The sequence below is a fragment of the Simochromis diagramma genome, unplaced genomic scaffold, assembly GCF_900408965.1.
Source record: "Simochromis diagramma unplaced genomic scaffold, fSimDia1.1 OVJJ01000343.1, whole genome shotgun sequence".
NCBI classification, from domain to species: domain Eukaryota; kingdom Metazoa; phylum Chordata; class Actinopteri; order Cichliformes; family Cichlidae; genus Simochromis; species Simochromis diagramma.
Window position 1 is genome coordinate 12948386 of NW_024386831.1, and position 25473 is coordinate 12973858.

Consider the following 25473-nt stretch of genomic DNA (forward strand, 5'->3'; position numbering starts at 1 on the left):
CACCTGATCAGACGGATTCAATGTCAGAGTCACGGCAGATTCTCTCTAAAGAGCAGCTTTACAAACACATCAGGTCCCAGTGCTACATATCCTTACATGGAGACAGCTGCTCACACTCACCCCCTCTGTTTATGTTTCAAGGCTATACAGCGTGAGAGATGTCATGCTGGAATTTAAGTGCAGAAGCTTTATTCTTTTTACCATACTTTCACTTTATCCAGTTATTAGATCAGACTGTTGAAAGGAAAATCAAGTGATGAGTGTTTTCTGCCTCCAGCCTGTCAAAGATGAGGATTGACTGCTTTTCTCACTTTAAAATCAAAGAGACCCTGAAATAAGACAAAGAAAGATGCTGACAATGTGAAAACCGAGCGTGCAGTTTACTTTAATTAGCACGTTTTTGTTGTTTGTTTGTTTTTAAAGAAATGTTCCTATTTCAATTTTCTGGGTACATTTTCATGAGGTCTAATTTAAAAAATGTATATATTTAATATATGGAGGCGTGTTTGCATCCACATGTACCTGGTCTTTACCTGTAGTTCAGTGAGAAAGCCAGCATCCACCGGTCCTACTTTGGCAAAACGTCCTACCGTAAGTAGTTTATGCACATTTCTGTTGTCACAGAGTAATTCCAACACAAATTTAAGTTGGTATTACGGTTTGCCACTTAACTTTTCCCATCAGACTATGCTTGTAGCTCATATTCATAAAGCCAGGACGGTTTGCCACTTCATTTTACCCGTTAAACTATGCTTGTCGGTCACATTCACAAAGGTAGCATGGTTTGGCACTTTACCCGTCAGAGTATGTTTCTAGCTCATATTCACAAAGGTAGGACGGTTCGCCACTGGATTTCGTGTTGTGCGCATGCGCAGAAACAAGGGTAGGGTGGTTTGTCAGGTAGGATGGATTCCTAGGACACCCTGTCCACTTGGCCACAGTGTGCCCTTCACATGAACGTGGACCCGCTCATCAAACCTTTGCTCCACAGCGCCACCAGTGGTCAAAACAAAGCAGTTTAATTTTTTCGTTAAATTTAAGCTCTCACAGGGCATTTTATTAAGTACACAGTACCTAGTACCGGTTTGACCCCCTTTTGCCTTCAGAATTGCTTTAATCCTTTGTGGCATTACAACAAAGGGCATTTTACATCACACAGCTGCACATGCGTGATGTGAATGTTCTGTTCAACCACATACCAAAGATGCTCAATTTGACTGAACTCTGGTGACTCCACATGCCATTTGAGTTACACTGAACTTGTTTTCATGTTCAAGATGACATTTTGAGATGATCTGAGCTTTGTGACATGGACAACAACAGCAAGTACGATAGTGTAAGATAAGGATGGTAAGCAACAATACTCGGGTAGACTGTGGCATTTAAATGATGCTCAGTTTGAACTTCAGCAGGTCGTCTTCACCATGTCTAAATGAACTGAGTCGCTGTCATGTGACTGAAATGATCAGGCCAATAAAGTGGCAGACGAGCAGATATTTTCATTATTATTTTCCAGTTTTAATAATAATTTGCAGGTGTGCTAGCATCAGCAAAAGTATATGTCACAGTCAGTGGATAAAGACAAAGTTTTCCTATTTGCTGTATAAGGTCACATAATATGTGAGATGACAAAACAAACACTGGAGTCTGCAGGACTATTTGGACCGTGACTTTATACCATGAAAACGTGGCCCACTGGAGGTAAAATCAGTCATGCACACCATTTAAGTGGATAAAAACGACTGAGTGGGCTCAGTGTCTCTTAAAAGTCAAGCCTAATGCAGTGTCTTAAATATGCATTCCTTACAATGGCCAGCAGGGGGATACTTTGGTTGCACAATGAAATCAAATTGTACAGAAACCTTTGGGAAAATGACCTTACTGCTCACTTATACTATAACCTCAGTAATCAGTTTCAAAATTGGATCATGGTTTCATTGCATCAAATAAATATTTCATATTTGTGGTCAACCATGTTGGATACTGTAGAGACAAACATATGATATTCTTAAGAGGAGTGGCTACCCCTGTGATTGACAAGTCTCAACACATGAGCTTGCAGTCTCAGTTTCTCAGTATGAGCAGAGATCTTCTAATATAATCAAGAACTCTCAGCTGATCTTCTTTAAACAACAGTCCATAAAGATTTGGGAACTGAGGAGACCAGCTGCTGGACCTTTGGGAGAGGAATATTGTCCCATTCTTGTCTGATATCGGATTCTAGCTACTCAGCTTGTCAGCCTTTTGTTTCCCCCCTTCCCAACCTTTTGGAGATGTGCTGGTATAAAATTCAAAATGAGCTAGTATTTTTCATTAAATGATAAACACCTTAGTTTAAGTACTTGATATATTTTCTGCATTTTACTGTGAATACAATTTGGGTTTATAAGATGTGAAAATCACTGCATTCTTTATTGTCAAATGCACATTTTACAGTGTCCCGACTTTGTTGAAACTGAGGTTACACATCTGGGATGAAAATCTCCATAAAAAAACCCCACGAAAAAAACACGTGTACTTATCCAACACTCCATTAAAAACCACATTTAGATAAAAAAAATCCAAAAAATAAAATAAAATTTTTCTGATGTAGAAAGACCCGCCGGGACTTTGAGACCTTATATACTTTACTATACCATATTATTATAGTATATATTAATAATATACTACATAAATTATTGTGACATACAATTTCAATTGAATTATAAGTTAGCATCATCATTATACTTTTTAAAGTTTAAAACTTTTTAAATAAAATTCTTTTTTTTTTAAAAAGAAATTCTTTAGAAAGACGCTGCAAAGGTTTAGAAGATACTCTAAACTCTTCCTGTGATAGCATCCATTTGTTCATCATGATGCAGTAAAGATTATGAATCTTCTATTCTAGTAGTTTGTCTTCAGATAACGTCCAGTTTCCAGGTAATAATTCGGACAGCAGTGAATCAGGGAAGTTTGTAGTTTTCTGTTCACTGCAAACACGATGTCTCAGCATCCAACTGGAGTTACAGCACGTCTGCAGGCGGAAAGAAATTAGTGTAAAATATTATATTATATATTATTATTATTATATATATTATATATATAATATATATATATTATATATATTATCAGTGAGTATACCATTCTCATTGTTCTCTGTTATTCTCACCTCTTTTTGGACACAGAGTCTTTCTTTTGACATAAATAACTATAACTATAACTATGCCAATAACTAAAATCGTCATCAAGCAGCCAATGATGATTGAGCCCACATTATCCTGATCTTGTTCTTCACACTGAGCATCAGTTGTGGCATTTCCTGGTCTTATCAGCTTAAGGTTTAGTGATTCACATCTGGAAGGACAGAGAGATTTTACAGGAAAATGTACAGATGTGCCACAATCACTGCTGCTGGAACAAATCAGACGCGTCTGTATCTGCTGTGAAGCTTCACTTACGGTCTGTGTGGCCGACAAAACTTTAAAGTCCCATCTGAAAATGTCCCATTGCTGCAGTCAGAGCACTCAGTGTCTCTGAAGGCTGTTCCTGCACAAACATGATGTTTACACCATTTTCAGCATGTACATCATGAAGGATCAGTGAGTGACTGTGACATTGGAGTAATTACACGTGCCAGGTGACTCCACCTTTGATTCTGATTTAAAAAAATTTAAAAATACAAATATGATCCTTCTAAACTTTACTATAAAGTTAATAACACCTCAGAAACCACTGCAAGTAACAAACAGATTATTTCATCCAGGTTATTTACACTACAAACATAAGAAACCAACCTGTTTGGCTGATGTATTCTCCTGGTTGACATTGCCTGTGTTTGTGTGCTGCCATGCAGCTACCAGCTGCGACTTCAACACAGTAGAATCCATCCTCTGGTTTACAAACTGTATCTAATGTTGATGTGCATGTCCTGTTCTCCTTCAGACCAAAACCTGTGAGCATGTAGAGAGGACACATGTTAGAGAGACAAGGCCGCGATAGTTTCTACACGTGCAGGGAGGGATAGGGAATATACACTGGACATAGGATGTTGAAGATGGAGGTTTCAGGTAGGAGGAGGAAAAGAAGAGCATAGACAAGATTCATGGATGTGGTGAAGAAAGAGATGGAGAGATGGTGTGAGAGAAGAGGATGCTAGGGATTGGTGAAGAATGAGCCAGAGGGGTCACTGCTGTAGTGACATTATGATGTCATTCATCAAAAGTTAAAATTATTATTTTGATTGATTTACTAAAATTTTGTAATAATTGACAGATTGAATGATTTGACATGTTAATTAAAATAATACATTTATAGAAAACGTTAATGAAATGATGCTTCATTTTATTTAGATGGAAATCTAAAGGTTAAGTGGAGGCAACATCATATCGCAGAGTGTGAGAGCTGATCATGAGCTCATGTGGAATATCTTGATGCATAATTACTTAATCAGTTAATGTGTTAAACATGTTGCCAGTTTGTCACATTCATTTACATGCAGTCATACATGTTTTAAATCAATGTCAAACCATCTTTAACTGTATTAATTCTTACATCACATTAACAGCAGAACATGCAGTAACAACTTCCCTAGTTTCATAAATAAAAACCTACTTAGGTCACAGATTGTGCAGTGAGTGCATTGTTTGAGTCCACTGGGCTTATCCATGTGGGTTCCATCCTCGCAGGCCACACAGGAAGTGTGTGCAGTCTCTGTGCAATCTGTCTTGACTCGATTTCCTGTTATAATAAAAGAACGGCAGACTATTTTCAATACATATTGTTTTTACTCATATAAACTGTGAAATCTTTAGAGTTATAAAGGTATGAAGTTGAACTTTTACATACAGAGAGACAGTAAAGAGCAGGACTCCATGTTTAATAACCAAAGTAAAATCAGCTTCTAACATTCAGCTGGATCTTACCTGCAGGACACTTTTGACAGCATAGGTCTTGTGCTTGATACATTGTTGAAGAACACGAGAGAGTGAGGACACTGAAGACTTTCATCATGATTAACTGAAAACAAAGAAAAAGGAATACATTTAAAAGTAGAAGCACGCTTCAAACTGAGAACTAACAGAGAGGAGCAGGAGGTGGAAAAGAAGAAAGATATGAAATGAAATGCAAAACAACCTGAAAATGAGAGCCGATCAGTGAAGAAGGAAGATAATGAGGATTATGATATCAATTTAAAGGAAAAGTAGACAGTATGGGAAATTATATCATGTAATTCACAAGGTGAATTAAACACATGCAGAAGTGATTGAGAAAATACTGAGTGGGTTAAATAGTTGCAGACAAGGAAAAATATTAAGTATGAATTAGTTACATTAAAAAAAAGAAGCTTTTTGTAAGTTTGTATGAAAAATATTTTACCAGCAACACTGCAGCTGTCAAAGAATTTCCTCCTGAAGTCATTTTATACAGCAGAATGAAGACTTTCCTGAACTGAAGACCGTCTCACTGAGATTTGCAAGGAGATGAGCTGTATGATCTAAAACAGCAGGAGAACATCTGAAAAAAAAATATGTAAGTGAGCAGCAGGAAACCTGGTTCATGCGGATATTAAAACCTTACAGTACAGGTTAAAAAGTAGTATCTTGTTGTTTGTTTATTATAATTAACCTCCTAAGACCTGATCTCTTTCATGGCATGCATTTTTAATTTCTCTTTGCTATTTGGGCTGAATGGGACCCGATGGATGTAAAAACAAAGAATTATCTTTTTACCTGGTTTTGCCCTACAAGGGCCTCATATGCACATATGAGGACATTCGTTTTTAATTTTAAAAACAAACGTCAGTGGATATCAGTGGATATCAGGCCCTTGTAGAGCAACATTTAGTATTGTGGTCTAGACAACCCAAAATGTGATGTCCACATATGTTGATGCCAGGTCCTAGGAGGTTAAAGAAAAAAAATATTTAAAGGAACAACATATTGGGGTGAGTGAGCATAAAGTAAAGTTGTAGCATAAAGAACAAGAGGACATAAAATAAAATTGTTGTTTCGGGTTCCCTGGTCCGTATTACTGGAAGCGGGTTTACGGCAGGAACCTACCTGCAGATGTTCTTTGACAAAGTCTTCACTTGCTGTTGCACCTGCAGCTTGTTTAAGGTGTACAGCCTGTAAGAACAGAGACAGTGACGACCGTATATTGTGGATTCACTACAAAATCTATAGGATACATCTTTCCAACACTGACAGGCAGCTGTCAGGTTGTCAGCAAGTTCCTGTGCATGAAAGCATTTACCATAAGCATTCAACTTTCTTGGTCCATGAGATTAAAGTGAGGGCTCAGCTCTTTATTTGCCTGATGATGGAAAGCTTTCACTCATTACATACAGATGTGCTTGAATCAGCTCACTTAATTGAACTAATTTTAATCAACTCTTAAGGAAGTCAAAACTCAGAGTTAGTCATCTCAGATTTCATCATTTCAGAACAGGACCCTGTTGTTTGACTCATATAATATGCAGAGACCACTGAAGAACTACACTTTTATGGAAAATTGTTCAAAGGAATGATTTTGACTTTATTACAGCTAGCATATTAAAGTCGCCGCCCTCTTTCAGCTGCTCCCTTTCCAGTCCCTTGCATCCTCCTCTGACACACCAACCCTCCGCATGTCCTCCTGCTACACCCATGAATCTTCTCTGAGGTCTGCCTCTTCTCCTCTCCCTGGCAGCTTTATATTCGACATCCTTTGTTCAGTACATCTAGTTTCTCTCCTTTGCAAATATCCTCAGCTCTGCCTCTCTAACTTTGTCTTTCAAAGCGGACCCTCTGATGTACTCTTTTCTCCCTCCTAATAACAATATTAACATCTTCAACTCTCCAGCTCAGTCTCCTGTCATTTTGTCAGTACCACCATCTCCAAACCATACATTATAGCGGGTCTCACTACCATTTTGTATACCTTCTTATCTCTCTCACTCTCAACAGCACCCATGGGACGAATGAAGTTAGGTGAATCTGAATCTTTTGCTATTATCTTTCTGTCACAAATCCCCCTAACACTCATCTCCAACCTGCCTGCACCGACTTCATCACTTTTCTTGTGCACTGTACATTGCTTTGGATATTTGACTCCAGGTAATTAAACTCATCTACCTTCACTATCTCTATGCTCACTTTCCCACCTTCCTCACCTGTCATTCTCGCACATATTCTGTCTCCAGAGAATACCCCCACCTCTCCAGGCTCGCTTCCACCTTCTCCCTACTCTCACTACACATACTTCTCTTCTCTTGGCACCCATCATATACTTTCTCTAGATCCACGAAGACACAGTGCAATTAACTTCCCCTTGGTCATCAATACCAAACTATTAAATCTAATAATTATATCCGACAAAGTTTTTGCAGAGATCAGTTTGGTTTAGATAAAAGTCTGTATTGTTTCTTGTTACAAAGCATTGCTTGAACAGGACTTTGGTTACTGTTTTATTCACCGTTCACTTTCTACGGACCTGCTTTCTCCACTAACGTCGCATTACAAACAGCCGAATAGCTGCTTCGTTTAACAGCCTGTAACCAAACATTCTGTAGAAGTGATCTAAGGAACTTACCGTCAGCGGTATAAGACGAAGTTTGCAGAGTCTCCGTCAAAGCGCACCGTAGGCTGAATAGTTCAAGACGCACTGGAAAGTAAACATCTGCCGTTTCTTGAAAATTAAAAACAACGGCTAAGCTTCAGGGAGAAAGCGAAAGTGCGCAGAACATACAGAAGAGAACAAACGCGCAGTCCGTCATGACATTATATGGCCGGTTTCTTATGGAGGAGTGTCGAGTTGGGAGCGGTCGGTGGGTAATAGTGCCAGAGGCAAGGTACACCTTGGGCAAGCTGCTTGTTTCATGACCCAAACAATTATTCACACTCACATTCACATCTATGGGCAATTGAAAATTTTGGGTCCAATTGTAATTGATTAACGCCACATTTGATTGAATGTTTAAGGATATGTTTATTTAATTCATTATGGGACTCGTAGACCTCCATATTTTCCTACTGTACTTTCATTTTTATATGACCTCTGTGAGGTAAAAGTGGCTGTCATACACTATGATGAGTTGGAGCAGACTAATTCTGAGAGTCTTAATGAACTTTAAATGAGCTTTAACTCTTTAAAATCTCTTCACAGAGCAAGCAGATGCTTTTCTCATATATATTGGTACTCTTAGAAATAAAAACATTTAGTATAGATGAAGGAAAACAGAAGTCTGTCGGGTTGCGTAATTCTGAACTCTTGTCTTTCAGTTTCACTTTGTTTTGCTCAGTGTAAACATCTCTAATGGCAGAATACACACACACACACACACACACACACACACACACACACACACACACACACACACACACACACACACACACACACACACACACACAGTGTATTGCTGATGCTCATTTCAGCCCTTTCAAACCTTACTATTCATTTCTGAACAGTGATCAGCCCATAATGGAAAGCTTGTGTGCCTAAATGTAACTCCATGAAGTACAGAAACATTACACACACTGATGTCCGTTGCTTTTTTAATGTAATAACAAGTTCCTTAAACTGATGTGACTTTAGCTGTATTGTGAATGACATGAATCAGCTTTGTGCTCCAAAATAAGAGGAAATAAACTGTATAATATAAAAATGAACTTTTATTGCGCAGAATTACATAAATAAAATATTAAAAAAGTCTTTTCTTCAGCTTCTTTAGATTGTGGTATGATCTTTTGCTGTCACTCAAAAAGCTCAGTCACAGCAGCATCACACCAAAACAGTGCACATGAATTCAAATGTATGGGATGAAGCTCCTGTTACTAATGCACTATATCACCTTCATCTGATTTTAGCTGTTATCTGGAAAAAACCTATCCATTTTCTATCATCCACACTGAAATATACTTTGACCTAATAAAATATCATTTATTTGCCTTTCTTTGGTATGTTTTTGGTATGATACTTGAGTATGTTTTTACTTTCTGCTTTCACACCACTGAACAGACTCAGGAGGACTAGAAGCTTTCCTAGCTGACATGTATAAATGCAGCCTTTTCCATTTACTGCTGCTTTATACAGTACTTTTATTCCTCTACATTGCGCCATCCATTATCAGAGAGGCCTCAGTTTCTATTGATGTTAGGCACCATGTGTGATGTGGTGGTTAGTAATACTTGGGCACCACAGGGACGGTCCAGTCTCCATTCATGTTCACTTTGTACACCTCAGATTTTCAGTGCAACAGTGAATCATGCCACCTGCAGAAGTTCTCTGATGTCACTATAGTGAATGGGCGGGTTAAGGGTGAGCAGGAGTCGGAGTCTAGGGAGCTGTCGGGGAACTTTGTGGAGTGGTCGGGTAAAAATCACCTCCTTAATGTCAGCAAGACAAAAAGAGCTGGTGGTTGACTACTGGAGGAAAAAACTGCGACTAGGTGGATCAAGCAGGTGGGGTCTCTTCTGTTAATCTTCATATAGTTTCACACTGAGGAGAGAAAGATATTCAGTTAAATAGCAAACCTCTTGTACGTTTGCAGAGACATCAGGCAGTGCAGGTTTGAGTGGATAACTCATGGCCATCTTACCTGGTTTCTCATTCAGTATTTTCAGTTCTATTTCTGTTTCTTTTTCTTCATTCTTAGTAAAAAACAAAAAAACGAAGACATAATTACTTTGATAAATCAGGTGTTGCCATCCGTTACAGTCCACACTCCTGTGATATTCAAACATACCTTCCTCAAGTTGATTAGGTGTACAATTATTTTTTCGCCTTCGCAAAAAGAAAAACAATTTAAAAATTAGTGTAAAAATATTATTTTCTATATAGATCATGATAAGATTTTCATTGTTCTGTTACTCTCACCTCGTTTTAGACATCCAATCTTCTTTCTACAGAGACACAAAGCTATAAGTATCACAATTAATAAAATCAGTAACAGGCAGCCAGTGATGATCCAAGAAAGAACCACATTCTCATCTTGTTCTTCACACTGAGCATCAGTTGTAGCATTTCCTGGTCTTATCAGCTTAAGGTTTAGTGACTCACATCTGGAAGGACAGAGAGACACTTTACAGGAAAATGTACAGATGTGCCACAATCACTGGTGCTGGAACAAATCAGACGTGTCTGTATCTGCTGTGAAGCTTCACTTACGGTCTGTGTGGCCGGCAAAACTCTAAAGTTCCATCTGAAAATGTCCCATAGCTGCACACAGAGCACTCAGTGTCTCTGAAGGCTGTTCCTGCATCAACACGAATATGCACCATTTTCAGCATGTACATCATGAAGGATCAGTGAGTGACTGTGACATCAGAGTAATTATATGTGTCTAATGACAACCAGTTTAAAATACATCTAAAAACATTTCCTTGTTTCAGTTTCTAAATTTGCTCTTTCTGAGTTCATTCATGTGGTGGAGTGATGGAGAGCAGCTTTACTACAAAGTAATAACACCATATTGAGAAACCACTGCAAGTATGCAACAGAAATATTATTCCATCCAGTTTATTTACAAGTAAGCACAAGAATACAACCTGCTTGGCTGATGTATTCTCCTGGGTTACAGGGTTTGTGTTCTTGTGTTTCCACACAGTGAACACCGTCATAGTCAACACAGTAGAATCCATCCCGTGGTTCACAAATTGTATCTGATGTTGTTGTGCATGCCCTCTTTTTCTTCACATTTAAATCTGTGAGCACGTAGAGAGGACGCATGTTAGACAGGATGCTAGGGATTGGGAAAGAACGAGGCAGAGAGGTCACTGCTGTGGTGATATTATGATGTCATTCATCGAAAGTGACTTATGGTGTTTTTCCTGCTTAAAATTAGACACTATAACAGTAATCAACATTTAATCAATTATTTTAAAATTACTGATATATTAAAAGTTTGTAATAATTGTCAGATTGAACAATTGAACATTTTAATTCAGAAAAAAATATTTATAGAAAACATCAATGAAATTGATGCTTCCTTTTACTTTGATGAAAATCTAAAGTACGGTATATTATCTGTAGGCAACATCATATCGTAGAGGGTAACAATGTCAAATCAAAGCAATAGGACCCTTATACCAATCTTTACTGAATTTCCCGGAGGAACCTAAAGAGCACGAGGAAATAAAATAAAATGTTCTGTCTGTCTATCTAACACTTTTAATTCTTATACGGCAGTAACAGCTTCACTAGTTTCATAAATAAGAAATATGAATAAAAACCTACTTGGGTCACAGAGTGTGCAGTGAGTGCATTGTTTGAGTCCGCTGGGCTTATCCATGTGGGTTCCATCCTCGCAGGCCACACAGGAAGTGTGTGCAGTCTCTGTGCAATCTGTCTTGACTCGATTTCCTGTTATAATAGAAAAAAGCAGACTATTTTCAATACATGTCGCTGTTACTCATCTAAATTGTGAAACATTTAGAGTTATAAAGGTGTGAAGTTGAACTTTCACATATAGAGAGACAGTAAAGAGCAGGAGGCAAATCAGCCTCTAACATTCAGCTGGCTCTTACCTGCAGGACACTTTGAACAGCACAGGCCTTGTGCTTGATACATTTCTGAAGGACATGATTGAGTGAGGACACTGAAGACTTTCATCATGATTATCTGAAAACAAAGAAGAAGAACAAAGAATACATTTAAAGGTAGAACTAGGCTTCAAACTGAGAATGGCTCGACTAACAGAGAGCAGCAGGAGGTGGAAAAGAAGAAAGATATGAAATGAAATGTGCAACAACCTGAAAATGAGAGCTGATGATTGAAGAAGGAAGATAGTGATGACAGCATCAATTTAAATGAAAAACAGACAGTACAGGAGGAAATTATAGCATGTAATTCACACAGTGATGCAGATGTGAGTCAGAAAATGTTGACGGGGTTACAAAATAGTTACATAGAAGGAAAAACAATAGTTTTATTTTTCTTTAAAAAGCTTCTTGTAAGTTTGTATGATAAATATTTTACCAGCAACACTGCAGCTGTCAAAGAATTTCCTCCTGAAGTCATTTTACACGGCAGAATGAAGACTTTCCTGAACTGAAGACCGTCTCACTGAGATTTGTAAGGAGATGAGCTGTATGATCTAAAACAGCAGGAGAACATCTGAAAAAAAAATGTAAGTGAGCAGCAGGAAACCTGGTTCATGTGGATAAAAAGTTAAATCTTTATGATTCAGGGTAAAAAATTGATTTGCTTTTTGTTCTTTGTTTGATTGTTTTTTTAATTGTTTTTTTTTTATAATGAAAGAAAAAAGTATTTAAAGGAATAACCTGGTGGTTTGCTTACAGTGCTTAACAAATATATTAGAAGAGAGATATTTTAGAGATCTGTCAAAAAAACACTAAAACTAAAACTTATATTCTTTATTATCAAACAAATAACAAACTAAATTCATGATTTTACACCCACATTTGAGCTGGCACGCTTTACTTCACTGATATTATTCATAAATATTATCCAACCACTAAAACCAGCTATTCTGTAAGTAAACAACTATAATTTGGATTCTAACGTAAAACAGTATACTTGAAAATTCATGGAAAACAACAATATGTGGATTTCAGCATTAAAATGTGCCTTTTGCTTAAAGAGGTTGTACATACTGATGTAGTAACCATGAGAGAAAATTAAAATAATTATCATTAGTGTTAATTTAGGGCAGATGTGGCACAAACGTTAGAGCACACGAGGAAATAAAATAAAATGTTAACATTTTTTAAATGTAGATCAAGGCTTGAAAATATGTATTTCCCTCACAAGCTCCATGCTATTGTAAAGATATAACAACATTTAAAATGAACTTTTTCTTGAAGAAGTCAAAATGTAGTTAATTTATAATCAGTTCAGAATTTAAAGTTAGAGTTTGTTAAACGTGCCCTCTGGAACATGGCCCTGGTGTTTGTTTTGTATATCATGCAGAGTTCATATAGAAATTATAGATGGCTGCCGGGCCTTCGAATTATGCTACATATCAGCCTAAGTCCTAATCACCAAAGAATTTCACACAGTACCACTCCAATGAAAAATGTGTGACAATTTTTTCACTGAATTATCAATAAAGATCATTAAAACAGTAAAAACTGTCATATATTATTCTGATTTTTTCTGGATTGTTAAATAATATCGAGTTTGTGGAGACAAATGATCAAACGTAAATGTAAAGCGCTTTGGGGTCCTATGGACTAGAAAAGTGCTATACAAATGCAGGCCATTTACCATTTACGTGAGGGCAGCTTTGGGCCTTGCCTGCTTTGAAGCTGCTTCAGCCTTTGTCTAACTTTCCTTTAGTCAACTGTAACGATTGTAACTTCAAAGTTTTTGAGTAACTGGCTGGATTTAGATACAAGTAAGTATTGTTTCTTGTTACAAACCGCTGCTTCATTTACTTCTCTACAAAACTCCTTTCTTCACTAATGTCTGCAGCTGCATTAGCAACAATTTATTAACTGCATCGATGCTGTGAACACCTTCTGTATCAGATCCTATAAACAAACATCATGCAGAACTGATTCAAGAGTCTTACCCTCAGCGGTATAAGATGAAGTCTTTAGGTTTCCATCGCAGTAAATCTTTGCTGTTCGTGAAAATTAAACGATTAAAACGAAAAGCAGCTTCTCTGTGAAAGTGAAGGTAAAGAAAAAATGTTACAGAGCATGAAGGGGAAGTCTGTGTGAACTATGGAAGTGAAGGTACTGCCTATCACAGCACAGTTTCTCTGTGAGCTTTCTCTCTGTTTTAGATTATCTGTGTTACTTAGGCCACTGGTGGCTGTTGAGTTATGTGAGTGTTTTGAGTTATGATTCGGAGTGGACGACTTAAAACCTGACTAAAGTCTCTTTAGAGCTCTTTAGGGCAACAGAGTAAACACAGAACACAGAGCTTTGAATCCAACCTGGCACCTTTCCCGTACAAGTTTTGGGACTCTTTAAGAGATGAAAACTTTCAGTGTAGATGAAGAAAAGCTGAGGTCTTCTGAGAAGACAAAAGAGCTGGCAAGATTCTGGGGAAATTCCATTATCTTTTCTTTCGGTTTCACTTTGTGCTCAGTTTAAACGTAGCACAATGCACAGTGAACTTACTGTTCATTAACTTTTTCCAGCAAGACAGTGTATGCAAACACTTTTTGGCTGCAATATGCTGTTTGACACAACACAGCCACAAAGTTACCTCTCAAATGTCTCCTGAATGCAAAAATCCTCTCTTTCTCTCTTCAGCACATACAGGGAACAATAGTTGCTCATTGTAGGAGTCATACAGATTTTAGGTACAGACAGCAAACCTTTTACAGTGAGCAAAGTGCATTTATGTGTCTAATAGTGTGTGTCTAAAACACAGAAGCAACAGACTCACTGATTTCAGCTGTCTTTTATATAATAACAAGTCCCTTAAACAGCTGTGACCTCAGCTGGATGGTTACAGAAATGCAATAAACTGGGGATGGTAATGGGGTTGCCTAGCAGTAGCAGCACTCTTTGTGCTGGTTTGGTGAGTTGCGTCTCCATCCCCATCCCCCTCACCCCTCAAGTGGGTTCATGTAGCAGGGTCTACCAGGCATTAGACCTCGACGCCATCAGCAGTAAGATGTGGGAAACGTTTCCCACTGGACAGCAAATTATTTGCTAAGGCAGCTATCCAGCCATCAGGTTGAGCCTTCAGGTCTTTGGAAAGTGCTGATCCCAGTGCTGCACTCTTAGCACACCATTAATGAAAATGTTTGCACCAACCTGTCTTCATAGCCCAAGAAAAACATTCCAGATAAAAAGACCAAACCAAAGCTGACAATAAACGGCTGATCCAAACAATACAATTCCACAAATAGTCCACATTAACGCTCCTTAACGGCAATTTAAACTCCAGTCTTTAAAGTTTAAACTCACAACAAGTAAATATCCTCCAGGCACAGACCTCATCGTCTAAGTGGCACCATGCTTTTGGCCACTCCATGTGATCAAAAATTACAGAATTAAAATAAATAAATTCTAAATACTTCCAGAATCAAACAATTAAATTCACACAGAGGCACAGCTCGGCACCTGAGCTGCTGCTGTGACCAAACTAGCATCTCTAAATTTTTAAATCCTCAGTAAATAAAAAACTTAATAGAAGCTTGAAAAAACATACGCTGCAACTTGGCACACATGTGCTGGGGACACACGCACACATTCAACCATATGCGTGCACTCTCACAAACTTTACTACTACTATAGGTAGCTATGAGACCTTAGCTCTGTATTCAATACCACGCCTGATATCCTAATCAGCTTGCTACGAGACTTTGGCCTCCTCATCTTCATCTGCACCTGGATCAAAGACTTCCTCACTGACCGCCCACAGAGAGTCAAAATAGGCCCCTCACCTCTCTTCCTCCATTACACTAAACGCTGGTACAGCTCAAGACTGTGTGCTGATTCCAGTCCTCCACTCCGTCTGTGCTTACAGCTGCATACTAGTCCACCCATCCAACACCATAATTAAATTTGTTGACTGTTGTTGCGTTCATCACAGGAGGAGATGAGTCAGCATACAGGGATGAATGCTCAGTGAATAATCAGACGCTGAAGACCACAAAGATAAATGAATTGGTACGTGACACCGATCCGACCCTTCGGTGCATAAATGGTTTAGATATTCAAGTTCCTCTGTTTTATGTTGCTGTTTTAGTAGTAACTCAATTCAAAACACTTAAATCTTACCTGCACTGGTTACTGTCCAGTGACCTTGTGCTACAAAACTGCACTGGGCTACTTATTAGCTCAATGCTAAGATTTTGGATGTACCCAACTTTGGATGTACTTTTTTAGCATGACTATCTTTTCAGACAGCCATGTATTGCTTTACAACATGCATTAAACCCCCAAACCAAGACGTGAGACCCCTTCTGATAACAATGACCTTAACAGCTGACACTGCAGCAATAGACCCCTTCTAAAGATGGGTGTAACACACACAGACACGTACAGAGATTTCTTGATATATTAAAGAGTATTTGTTTCACTCCCACTAAAACTGAATATTTGTTAAAATGCTCACTGAAGGCTCAAACTGTAAGTCTTGAATCTGGCACCGGAGCTTCTGCTGCGTTTAGGTCTCATTGTTATGAGACATAAATCATTCATTATCTCTTGAAGGACATTTCTCCTGTCATACACTGTGGGTAGATTATTACAGATGACCTGCCTGCCTTTTCATGCTTCCCTGATTTTATTCATAATAGAATGAATGAAGGGCAGGAACATGTCTTCTCTGTAGTTGCTGTGAGGAGGTCACTCAGTGGGTCCTGATGATTGAAACTCTATGCTTCATTTAACTTAAGTGTGTAAATGCAAGTGTAGATGTGCTATGGCAAAAATGTTATGAGAGACACTTACAGACCCTGGAGTGTATAACCGCACTGTGCTTGACCAAGGACTCCCACTATTAAGATTAATCAGTTACAACTCCATACTGAGAGGCTGGCGCTGATATGGAAAAAGAGCTTGTTACTGACATTATCCATCGGACTGGAGCCCAGCTGCCATAGCTACACCTTGAACAGATCACCAGCCTGTCACAGGGCTAACACATAGAGACAGGACACCATTCGCACTCAAGTTCACACCTATGTGCAGTTTAGAATTACCAGTTAACTTAACCCTACTAAATGCATGTCTTTATGTAAGAATATTTTATATAAGAACACTTTATAAGATATTATACAGATTGTTATACGATCCAAATTGGTTCCTTCATCATATACATGACCTTGGGTGATGCTACTCAAATTGGAAGGTCTTGGATATCTATTGTGGCTAAAAAGGCTAACTCCTCTGTGTAAGAACAAAACTAAAAGAAGATCTTGACATGGCATGAAAAAGGCTCACTGAAATTTTCTGAGAAGGCTCTCATCTTTCCCAGTTCATCCGTCACCAAGCAGCACTGTTAAAAATGGGAAAACTGGGAATACTGCACTTTGAGACCAGACATTTAGAGGCATGATGCGTCCTAGTTTTGGAAATGTCTTTTAATCAGGTCGCACGCTGTAGACTGACACTGTGACTACAAGCGGGGATGCTTCAGTGGACGGCTATCGACGTTCAAAGACAGCAAGCTCAGGAAATCTCTCATCAGGGACTCAATTAGAGAAGTGCAGGGATACTAGCATTGACCCACCGTGCAGAAGTGCTGCTGCTGTTTTTAAAGCAGCTGTGTGTGTATGAGGGTGGGGGTGCATTTCCAAAGGGATGCTGAGTGAGCAAGTGAGCGATTAAGAGAGAGGCAGGCAATCTGAGAGTCTTTCTCCTGGGCAACATTTTTTTTAAACCACTGCTGCATCTAGATGAATGTTTATAGAAGAACAGCTGAACATTATGAGAAGGGAAACAGGCATTAGAGACTAAACACAGACTAAGAAACAGCCAAATTAAACATATTGTGTACCTATGAACACTGCACTGTTTTTCCACTAAATTTTATGTTTACTTAATTGATACCAATAAATACCAGTCAGTCAATGGCTTTATTGTGCTATTTCAGAAAAAAAAAAAGATATTTTGCATTTTCAGTTCATGACATAATCAGGCTTTGTGATCCATCCACTGGTGTGGTGTTTTGAAATACTAAATAAAGTAATAATGTGAAATATTGCTCTGCTACACATATTATATCCTGTTAGATGGTGATCACAATCTCATTGGTCGTGACCTTGGAGACCTGGTCCTGCTGGTTGACTCACAGATTAGGAGGGTGCGGTTGTAGCCTTCCCATCACCACCCTGCTAACATCAGCAATATGACCAATGCTATGGCATGCAGATATATTCACATATTTTCATGGTTTCATGGTTTTCTGAGGATGTAACAGCGCACGATCATCCTTGAAGCTAAACACAATGACACCATTTGTGGGATTTATCAGCATGGACAGAGTATATATCCTACAGTTAAAATATATGTAGATATGTAGACATAGGCAAGACGGCCTGTTCAAACAAAGTTCAAACAAAGGTGATTTAATGACATGGTTATCGGTGCTGGCTGGTGTTGGCTGCTCTGAGTATTTCAGAAACTGCTGATCTATTGGAATATTTCCACACAACCATCTCCAGGGTTTACAGGGAATGGTTCAAAAAAAGAGAAAATATCCAGTGAGCAGCAGTTCTCTGAGTGAAAATGCCGTGTTAATGCCAGAGGTCGAGGAGAATGGCCAGATTGTTTCAAGCTGATAGGAAGGAACGGTAAATCAAACAACCACTTTTTAGAACCAAAGCATAGAAGACTTTAAAAACGTTACCTGGTCCGATGAGTTTTGATTTCTGCTGCAACGTTCTGTTGGTACGGTCAGAATTTGTCATAAAACAACATAAAAGCATGAATCCATCCTGCCTTGTATCAGCTGTTCAGACAGGTGGTGTAATGGTGTAGGAGATGTTTTCTTGGCACACTTTGGACTCCTTAGCACAGCCTACCAGAGTATTGTTGCTGACCACAGACCAGATCTCAATCAAGAAGAGCACCAGACACATCTGTCAATATAGGCCATTTGGCGTGTATGCCACAAAGAATTAAGACAGTTATGAAAATGAAAGGGCTTCATCCCAGTACCAGCAAGGTGCGCCTAATGTCTGGTGAGTGTAAATTTCCATCTTACCTGTGTACCTCTCCCTGTTAGCTGCATTTCCAAAGACTTCTTTTAAATGTCCTCCTTGACCATCAAATCATTTTCAGAAAGTTAAAACCTCGGAAACAGTTTAATTGAAGGACATGATTAAAATGACTTTTCTTTTAACTTAAAAGACAACAGTGGTTTTTGGTGTGGATATTATGTGTGCTGTATATGTGCTTTTTAACTTCATTTAAGCTTCAAGTTATCAAACTTCCCGTGGTTAAGTGTTGAGCTTGAATAAATTATGCCTTTAATATTTTAAAAATCCCAGCAATGCCATTCAGAGACTGCAAAGTCTACTATATTAAAGCTATGGATATGTCATTTAACTCTTAAAGTCTAGTGAGATTCTATAAGGAGAAAGCAGTTGTTCTGTGGAAGGGATTACATCCTGCGTCATCAGCACTAGTGAGTTCAGAAACTGTGTAGCGTGATCACAACACGTGTTACAGCCGACAACGCTGATTGCGTCACACACGTCAATGCTGAAGGTTCAAATCTCTGCCCATAAATCATATTTTGCCACTTTGGTAAAAACATCACACTGGATGTTCAGTAAAAGGCTCTACAAGTCGTCAGAAGCAGTCTGCCCATTAGCCGCCGAGAGGGGAACGCATGTCACTGCTAATCTTTCCTATTGCAAGATGATGATTTCTGACAAGTAAAGTACAGAACGGCTTTCATCTTTTCAATTGGTTCCACTCTTGTAAAAGTCTATTTAAACATAATGGAAGATTGAAGATAAAGCAATAATCTTTTTATGTGTGTGTGTTTTTTTAACATAGTTAAAGTGCATGGCCCTGGAGTGGTATTTCTGACATTTCACAGTAACTATCCTCGGTGTGACTCTCAGCTCTTGGTTTCCTGTTTGGAGTTTCTTCCTTTGTGTGCAAGTGTGCTCTGAACTATAACTATAAATTGACTATATGTCTGAGTTTTTTTTCTGAAAATCTCTCAGCGAATGCCTTATCAGCCTCCACCAGCCTCTAAATCTGAACACGAATAAGCCGACGGAGGACAGGTGTAAAGCGTATCATTGCATTGAAAAACAAGAAGAATGTGTCTAGAACTGTGAAAGCTGCTCTCCTGCAATTTGTTGCTGACCGCTGCTGCTTCTAGGGCTTCCCAATAATACCCATCATTTCATCTCACCTGACAAAAAGAAAAACCCAGCTATTCAAAATGCTTCTTTTCATTTTCAGGATCAGAAGAAGTTGCAGTGAATACAGGGCTTTCTTCCCGAGTGATTCAGACTTCAGACAACTCGCATGAATAGCACATTAGCTGTGTGCAATTTATTCAGTTTCAAAAGGTTCATAGAACGCCGAACCTTTGCAAGTGCACCAGAATATGTTTTTAAACACCTACAGTCTGCAAAAATAGTTCTGGGTCAGTGTTCTGGAAATGAACATCATCACCAACCAGAAGAACGGCAGCCCTGCTGATATTTCGCACCTTCAAGTCTCCTCAAATAGCACAAGTACTGGGGGCTTTCAAATTGGATTGAAAATCTGATAGATGCAGCATAATTGAGTTTTTCACGATTTCAGCAGTTCAGCCTTAGTTTCAGTTTGGACTCATTTGTAGCATACAAATAGCAAAATGCAATTATGTGTACTGGGAAAGCAGTGTGCAGGGTATACAGGGACTATTGAAACCCGAGAACCATAATGGAAAAGGGGCTCGAAGCAACCTCGCAAGTGTTTTGCATGTTTAAGGAGATGCACTTAAGAGCAGAGATATTTATACTGAAAACAATCCATTAAAAGTAAGTGAGATGACCCAGAAGCAAATATATGAAATGAATTTAAATATGCAGCACCATTTTATATCTAAAGAATATTTTTTAAAAATCCTATGCATCTGGTTGTTTTTTTTCCCTTGTGTCATATCAAAGCTAGGTCTGCGCATCTGTGAATTCAAAGAGACAAGGTGTGAAGAGAACGGAGACGAGCAGAATCACGGTGAACTCTCTGCAACCTCCCAGCTCCTTGCAAGTGGTTTCTATACAGCCGCTCCCACCCATTGATATCAGCGCTTCACGGCTTAAATAATTCAGCAGAAAATCACGACGCTACCTGAATCTCTGCAGATACTGTACTCCTGTATTTAATTACGAGGAGGGGATGGTGAAACAGCAGATCCAGCACAGTGGAGGTTAATTGATAAAATACGAAAGGCTAAAGAGGAAGCAGAAAGTTGAGTTTGTGAAGATGCAAATATCAAAGCAAACAAGGGATATATATTGATATGGCAGGTTTAAATTATGGCACTGATTCCCTGCAAAGACTTGCAAGAACAGAAAACAGCTTGACATTAAGCACCAGCATCATTTAAATATCTTTTCTATTTGATGCGCTTTAAAGCTAATGGCGTGATTTAATGTAAATCATGTTGGAAAATGCTGAAAGGCACCAGAGGCAGAGCTCCTGAGAAATGCTTCACACTATGATCTGCTTTCGGGTTTTGCTTCTAATGGATAAAATTAGCATCCATTTTTAAAAAATTGTTGTTTTCATCCAAATCAGAAATTGTGCAATAAAGCACAGCATCTTCACTGTGTAGTGTCTCGTGGTCTTGTGTCTTTCCTTGTGGGGAGGGGGGGGGGGGGGGGGGGATGTTCCCTTCCCAACCTCCATCACCCCCTGCTATGAAGATGTTTTTAACAGTGTTTCTCCCCTCCTACAACATGATTTAGCATTGCCCCCTGAGATAAAAACTGATCTTTCATGGACATGAAACAAGACCTGGAAAGAAATATCAAAGAGCACATCAGAATCCGAGAGCCGGGAGACGGAGGAAATTACCGGCTTTGTGAGCCGAATGTGAGCCTGAATGTGGGCCTAATGGACTGTAAGTGACACCACTGCTTTGTAGCAGAAACGCGTTTCTGTGAATACAGACACTGGCTGAAGCAATTAAACAAACTAGCTGGTGACTTCCTTTAAAAGAGATTTCTTCTATTGTTCAGCCACATGCCCCCATTTTATGCATCCTGGCAAACTATGCTGCAAAAAATACCCTTCCTGCAATCAACAAAAATCACATTGAAAGTGACAGACGAAATGCCCATCAAAGACATTACTAAGAAAAAAGCGGTTTTTGTTTTCTTAAAAAAAAAAAAGCCCCAAAATCCATCAAGCCTTCTTTGATGTAGTGGGGGGAAAAACCCTGAAAAAATGTTTACAAATGGTTTTAGGCAACTTGTTTACTGCACTACATCTTGTCTGTGATTTACATCAGGCCACACAGCGATGTGCACATCACACCTACTGTAATATTACTGTAATATTCTCTCTGATCACACAACATGGACGAAGAAATCTAAATTCAACACTAGCATCTCTCTGTAGTGTTACAAACATGATGGTTTATGACATAAGTAGGTTAGACCTGCATGTGATATTTAGAAATGTGATTCCCTCACTTTTATGACTGTTGCAGATCACGCAGAATACATATGATATTCTTAAAACACTGACTAAGCTGCTGCGCGGCATGTTATGAAGTCTCAGTCTATGTGTTGTTCCTAAACAGACTATAGATCAAAACTTTTGCTTTTCTTCATTGGTTAAATGTGATCTTAGTGTGATGTATGGAAGAAAAGGACACCATGGAGTGATTTACCGATTCCTTTTGAACTACTCCATATCTGAATTTGAGTACTTTAAGATTTGGATGCAGATCTAAACATTCAAAATATTTTCTTTGGTTAAATAAAATCTAAATTCAATCTGCAGTCACAGTAGGGAAACCAGTGTAGGAGCCTTTGAAAAGCTTGCTTCAAAGATGAGGACCAGGTCTGTGGCTGCTCACAGACAGTTGCATCTTTGGAGCAACCAGACAGTGAAAAAAAAGTGATGAAGTGGCAAGAAGACAGAGTCAGTATGCAAAGGTTGGTAATTACATGTATACTCTTTGTGATAATACAGCAACTAACTGTGACGAATCAGTGAAAATCATAAAATGTGGTGTTGGTTTAATTTACAGATCGAGCAAGTGACCATGTCCTGCAAGGCTATCCTGAGGTCCTTTGCTGCACGTCTTCCTCTACTCTTGCTCCTTGCTTCACTGTACTATCTAGTAAAGGAAAAAATCACACTCAAAACAACAAAAAAGTAAAATTACAAATCTGTTGTTGTCTACAAAGAAAATCACATTAACTATTTATATTCAGAGCCCTGCTAGAACCTCACAGATCTGAAACTAAGAAATTCCTCTACAAATAGTCAGATAATTGCTGCAAGACGGAAATTTAACTGCAAAATCACACCGATGCTCTGCAGCCTTGTTTTTATATAGAAATATAACCAAAATAATACCAGCAGAGTCGAGTCCTCGTTGCAAAAAGATGCATCACAGACGAGTTGCACAGACTGACTCCGATTAATTGCAACGTGTTGGCAATCTGTCTGCGGTCATAAATTAGACAACATTTATTTGCAAACCTTCACCAGTCTGTCTGAGAGTGACCGCAGTTGGTCCGAGCTGAACTGCAATTGTTTGGAGACAAGCTGCCACAAGTGTCCAACAGGAAACCTGTGCAATCACCCACATTTAGCCTGGTGGACAACTGTGCACAGAGTTTGAGGGTGTTGCACGCTTAACCTCTGGTCTCCACAACTGGTTGCAATAGGTCACTGAATGTGAATGGCATTCACTGGGCAACCACCTCATCACAAGGTAGGTTGGTGTCCTATTTTGACTCATGAGCAATACAGACCTACATGTGGAAGATGATTGCAGAGTGTACAGCATACTCAAAAAACCCACCCACTGTGAACACACTACCGTTAACCTTCTTTTTCTTTTGGTTGCTGCTGTTTTGGAGATGCTTGACAGGTTGCCAATAAGAAATTATAGCTGTTGTTAAGAAAAAAGTATAAAAACCACAGTACGTGGTTTCCCTACAGATTAACAATTCAAGCACATATTTTTGAACGTATCTGTCAAAATAACCATTTTCCAACCGATTCTGCAAATCAAACAACTTTGACTTTTATTCAATCAATGTAAGGACATCAGAGATGCATTTTCAAACAAACAAGATTGTGTTGATATTAATCCAGTGCAGTTAAGACAGGATCTTTTCTTCAGCTGTCAGCTGGTTCAAAAATCTCTCCCCTTCGTGTGAGATAAGGCCTCAACTGACTCTTCAGACTGTAGTAACCCTCATGACCAGCTCTCTTGTGCTATTGCTGGGTTGGCTGCGGGCCTCTGGCTGCCTCAGGTGGCTGAGCAGGTGGAGGATGTTGTATGGACAGTGTTGGTCTGGCACTGCGCTGCCGCTGTTGGGGTCCACGTGTGTTCCCACTCCTCCGGCGGCCGTCACCACGGTCGTGGAGGTGGAGCCGGCGGCAGTGGAGGCCACCACCATCAGCGAGGAGGTGGAGGTGGATACTCCTATCCCAGTCTGGTAGCCCTGGGTGGGCTGAGATAGAGTCCTGTCTACAGTGGTGTCCTTCAGGTCGTCGCTGTCCATCGATTTATCATAGTTCAGAACCTTCCACTGCTGGTTCACGGCCTGCCAGCGGTGGAAGATGCGAAACACAGAAGGTCCCTCGTGGACAATTAGTGCTGTGGAGATCAGAGCACCAGTTAGACAATGTCACAGTCGGGCTGCAGTCTTGAGATACACTACATCCTAGAACACTGGTAGACACACTGTGGTAAAGCGTGAAGAAAGTATTAGCTTTGGCAGTAACAGAACAAAACAACTCATCTTTAAAGTACTGCGCCACAAACCAGACATCAAATCTTTATTTCTTAGAAAAAGCAGGGACTGGATTTGGATTTAGGTTAAAAAAAAATAATGCATCCGTTCTGCAGCCTTGTTCGATAGCAGCTTATCTCAGTTCAAAATTGCTTATTGATTCATGTTCACTGAACTCAGCATCTGGAAAATTGAAATCCATCTGTAGCAAAGTTGTTTGGACCCTAATATTTTACTGCATGTTTTCCATTTTAAAGGCATGTAAAGGGAAATTCATCATGTATGGATCAGTCCACATTTAGCACTTATAACCATGTTTTTTAACACTACAATATAGTTTGCATCATGGAACATTACATGCAAAGTCCTTTTTTAGTGTTCAAGGTATTTGTTAACAACTTAAACATGATGATTTTATATAAATAATTCTAGTAACAAAATAATACATATTTTAAATAAAATATATCTAAATAGGAGGCATCGTAATAATTAAAAATACTGTGCACTCAAACACTTGAATGCTTTTAAATCTCCTTGTAACGGCATTAAATGCATTTTAATGGCATTACTTGCTTAAATGCTGCTTATAAAAAGGAGAAAGTAGGAGATTATTAAGTGTTACCACTACATATTGATCTTCAAGGAGTCTGCTAGTTGCTCGCCAACTACTTTATTACAGCAGTAATGTAATATTGCTGTTTAACAAGCCAATGACTACAGTTGCAGCAGCTGGAGTTTACTTATAAAATTCTGCCAGCTTTCCTCGACTCTGCTCCTCTCCCTCTCTAACTTTGTGGATAAGTGAAAGTCAGGTCTTTGCTCTTTAACATCCACCAGGTGACAAGTTAATCTCTGTAAAGTGCACCGTTAATGACTCTACAGTCAATCCTCCACAGCACCAAACCGGAGGCAATCAATCACCTCTTCCTTACACCCTGCTGTCTACTGCAGTGGCACTTAGAGTCTCCTTAATGCAAGATGCCATCACACAGTTGTCCAAAACATGTGGGCCTCTGAGCGCCACAGGAGGACAGCAGGCTTAAATGCTATACATTTCAATCTGGATGCCCACGCACAAATGCAGGGAACTGTTAGAAATCCTTTGGTGCAACTATCTATTATATATATATATAAAAAATAAATAAATAAATATA

General features: G+C 39.0%; 1 protein-coding gene across 2 annotated transcripts in view; it reads right to left on the minus strand.

Moving 5' to 3' along the window:
* Positions 1 to 17118, minus strand: part of LOC120731129 (collagen alpha-2(VI) chain-like) — a 36455-nt gene extending 19337 nt beyond the window's left edge. For both annotated transcript variants that reach the window (XM_040027971.1, XM_040027969.1), the window contains exons 1-18: positions 13490 to 17118; positions 11932 to 12069; positions 11481 to 11574; positions 11191 to 11316; positions 10503 to 10658; positions 10123 to 10210; positions 9832 to 10016; positions 9701 to 9738; positions 9554 to 9605; positions 7549 to 9453; positions 6039 to 6104; positions 5356 to 5493; positions 4902 to 4995; positions 4591 to 4716; positions 3774 to 3929; positions 3438 to 3525; positions 3149 to 3333; positions 4 to 3013 (exon numbers count right to left, since the gene is read on the minus strand). The gene's annotated coding sequence lies outside the window, so the exon portion shown is untranslated. The remainder of the gene's footprint in view (positions 1 to 3; positions 3014 to 3148; positions 3334 to 3437; positions 3526 to 3773; positions 3930 to 4590; positions 4717 to 4901; positions 4996 to 5355; positions 5494 to 6038; positions 6105 to 7548; positions 9454 to 9553; positions 9606 to 9700; positions 9739 to 9831; positions 10017 to 10122; positions 10211 to 10502; positions 10659 to 11190; positions 11317 to 11480; positions 11575 to 11931; positions 12070 to 13489) is intronic.
* Between the last annotated feature and the right edge of the window lie 8355 nt (positions 17119 to 25473).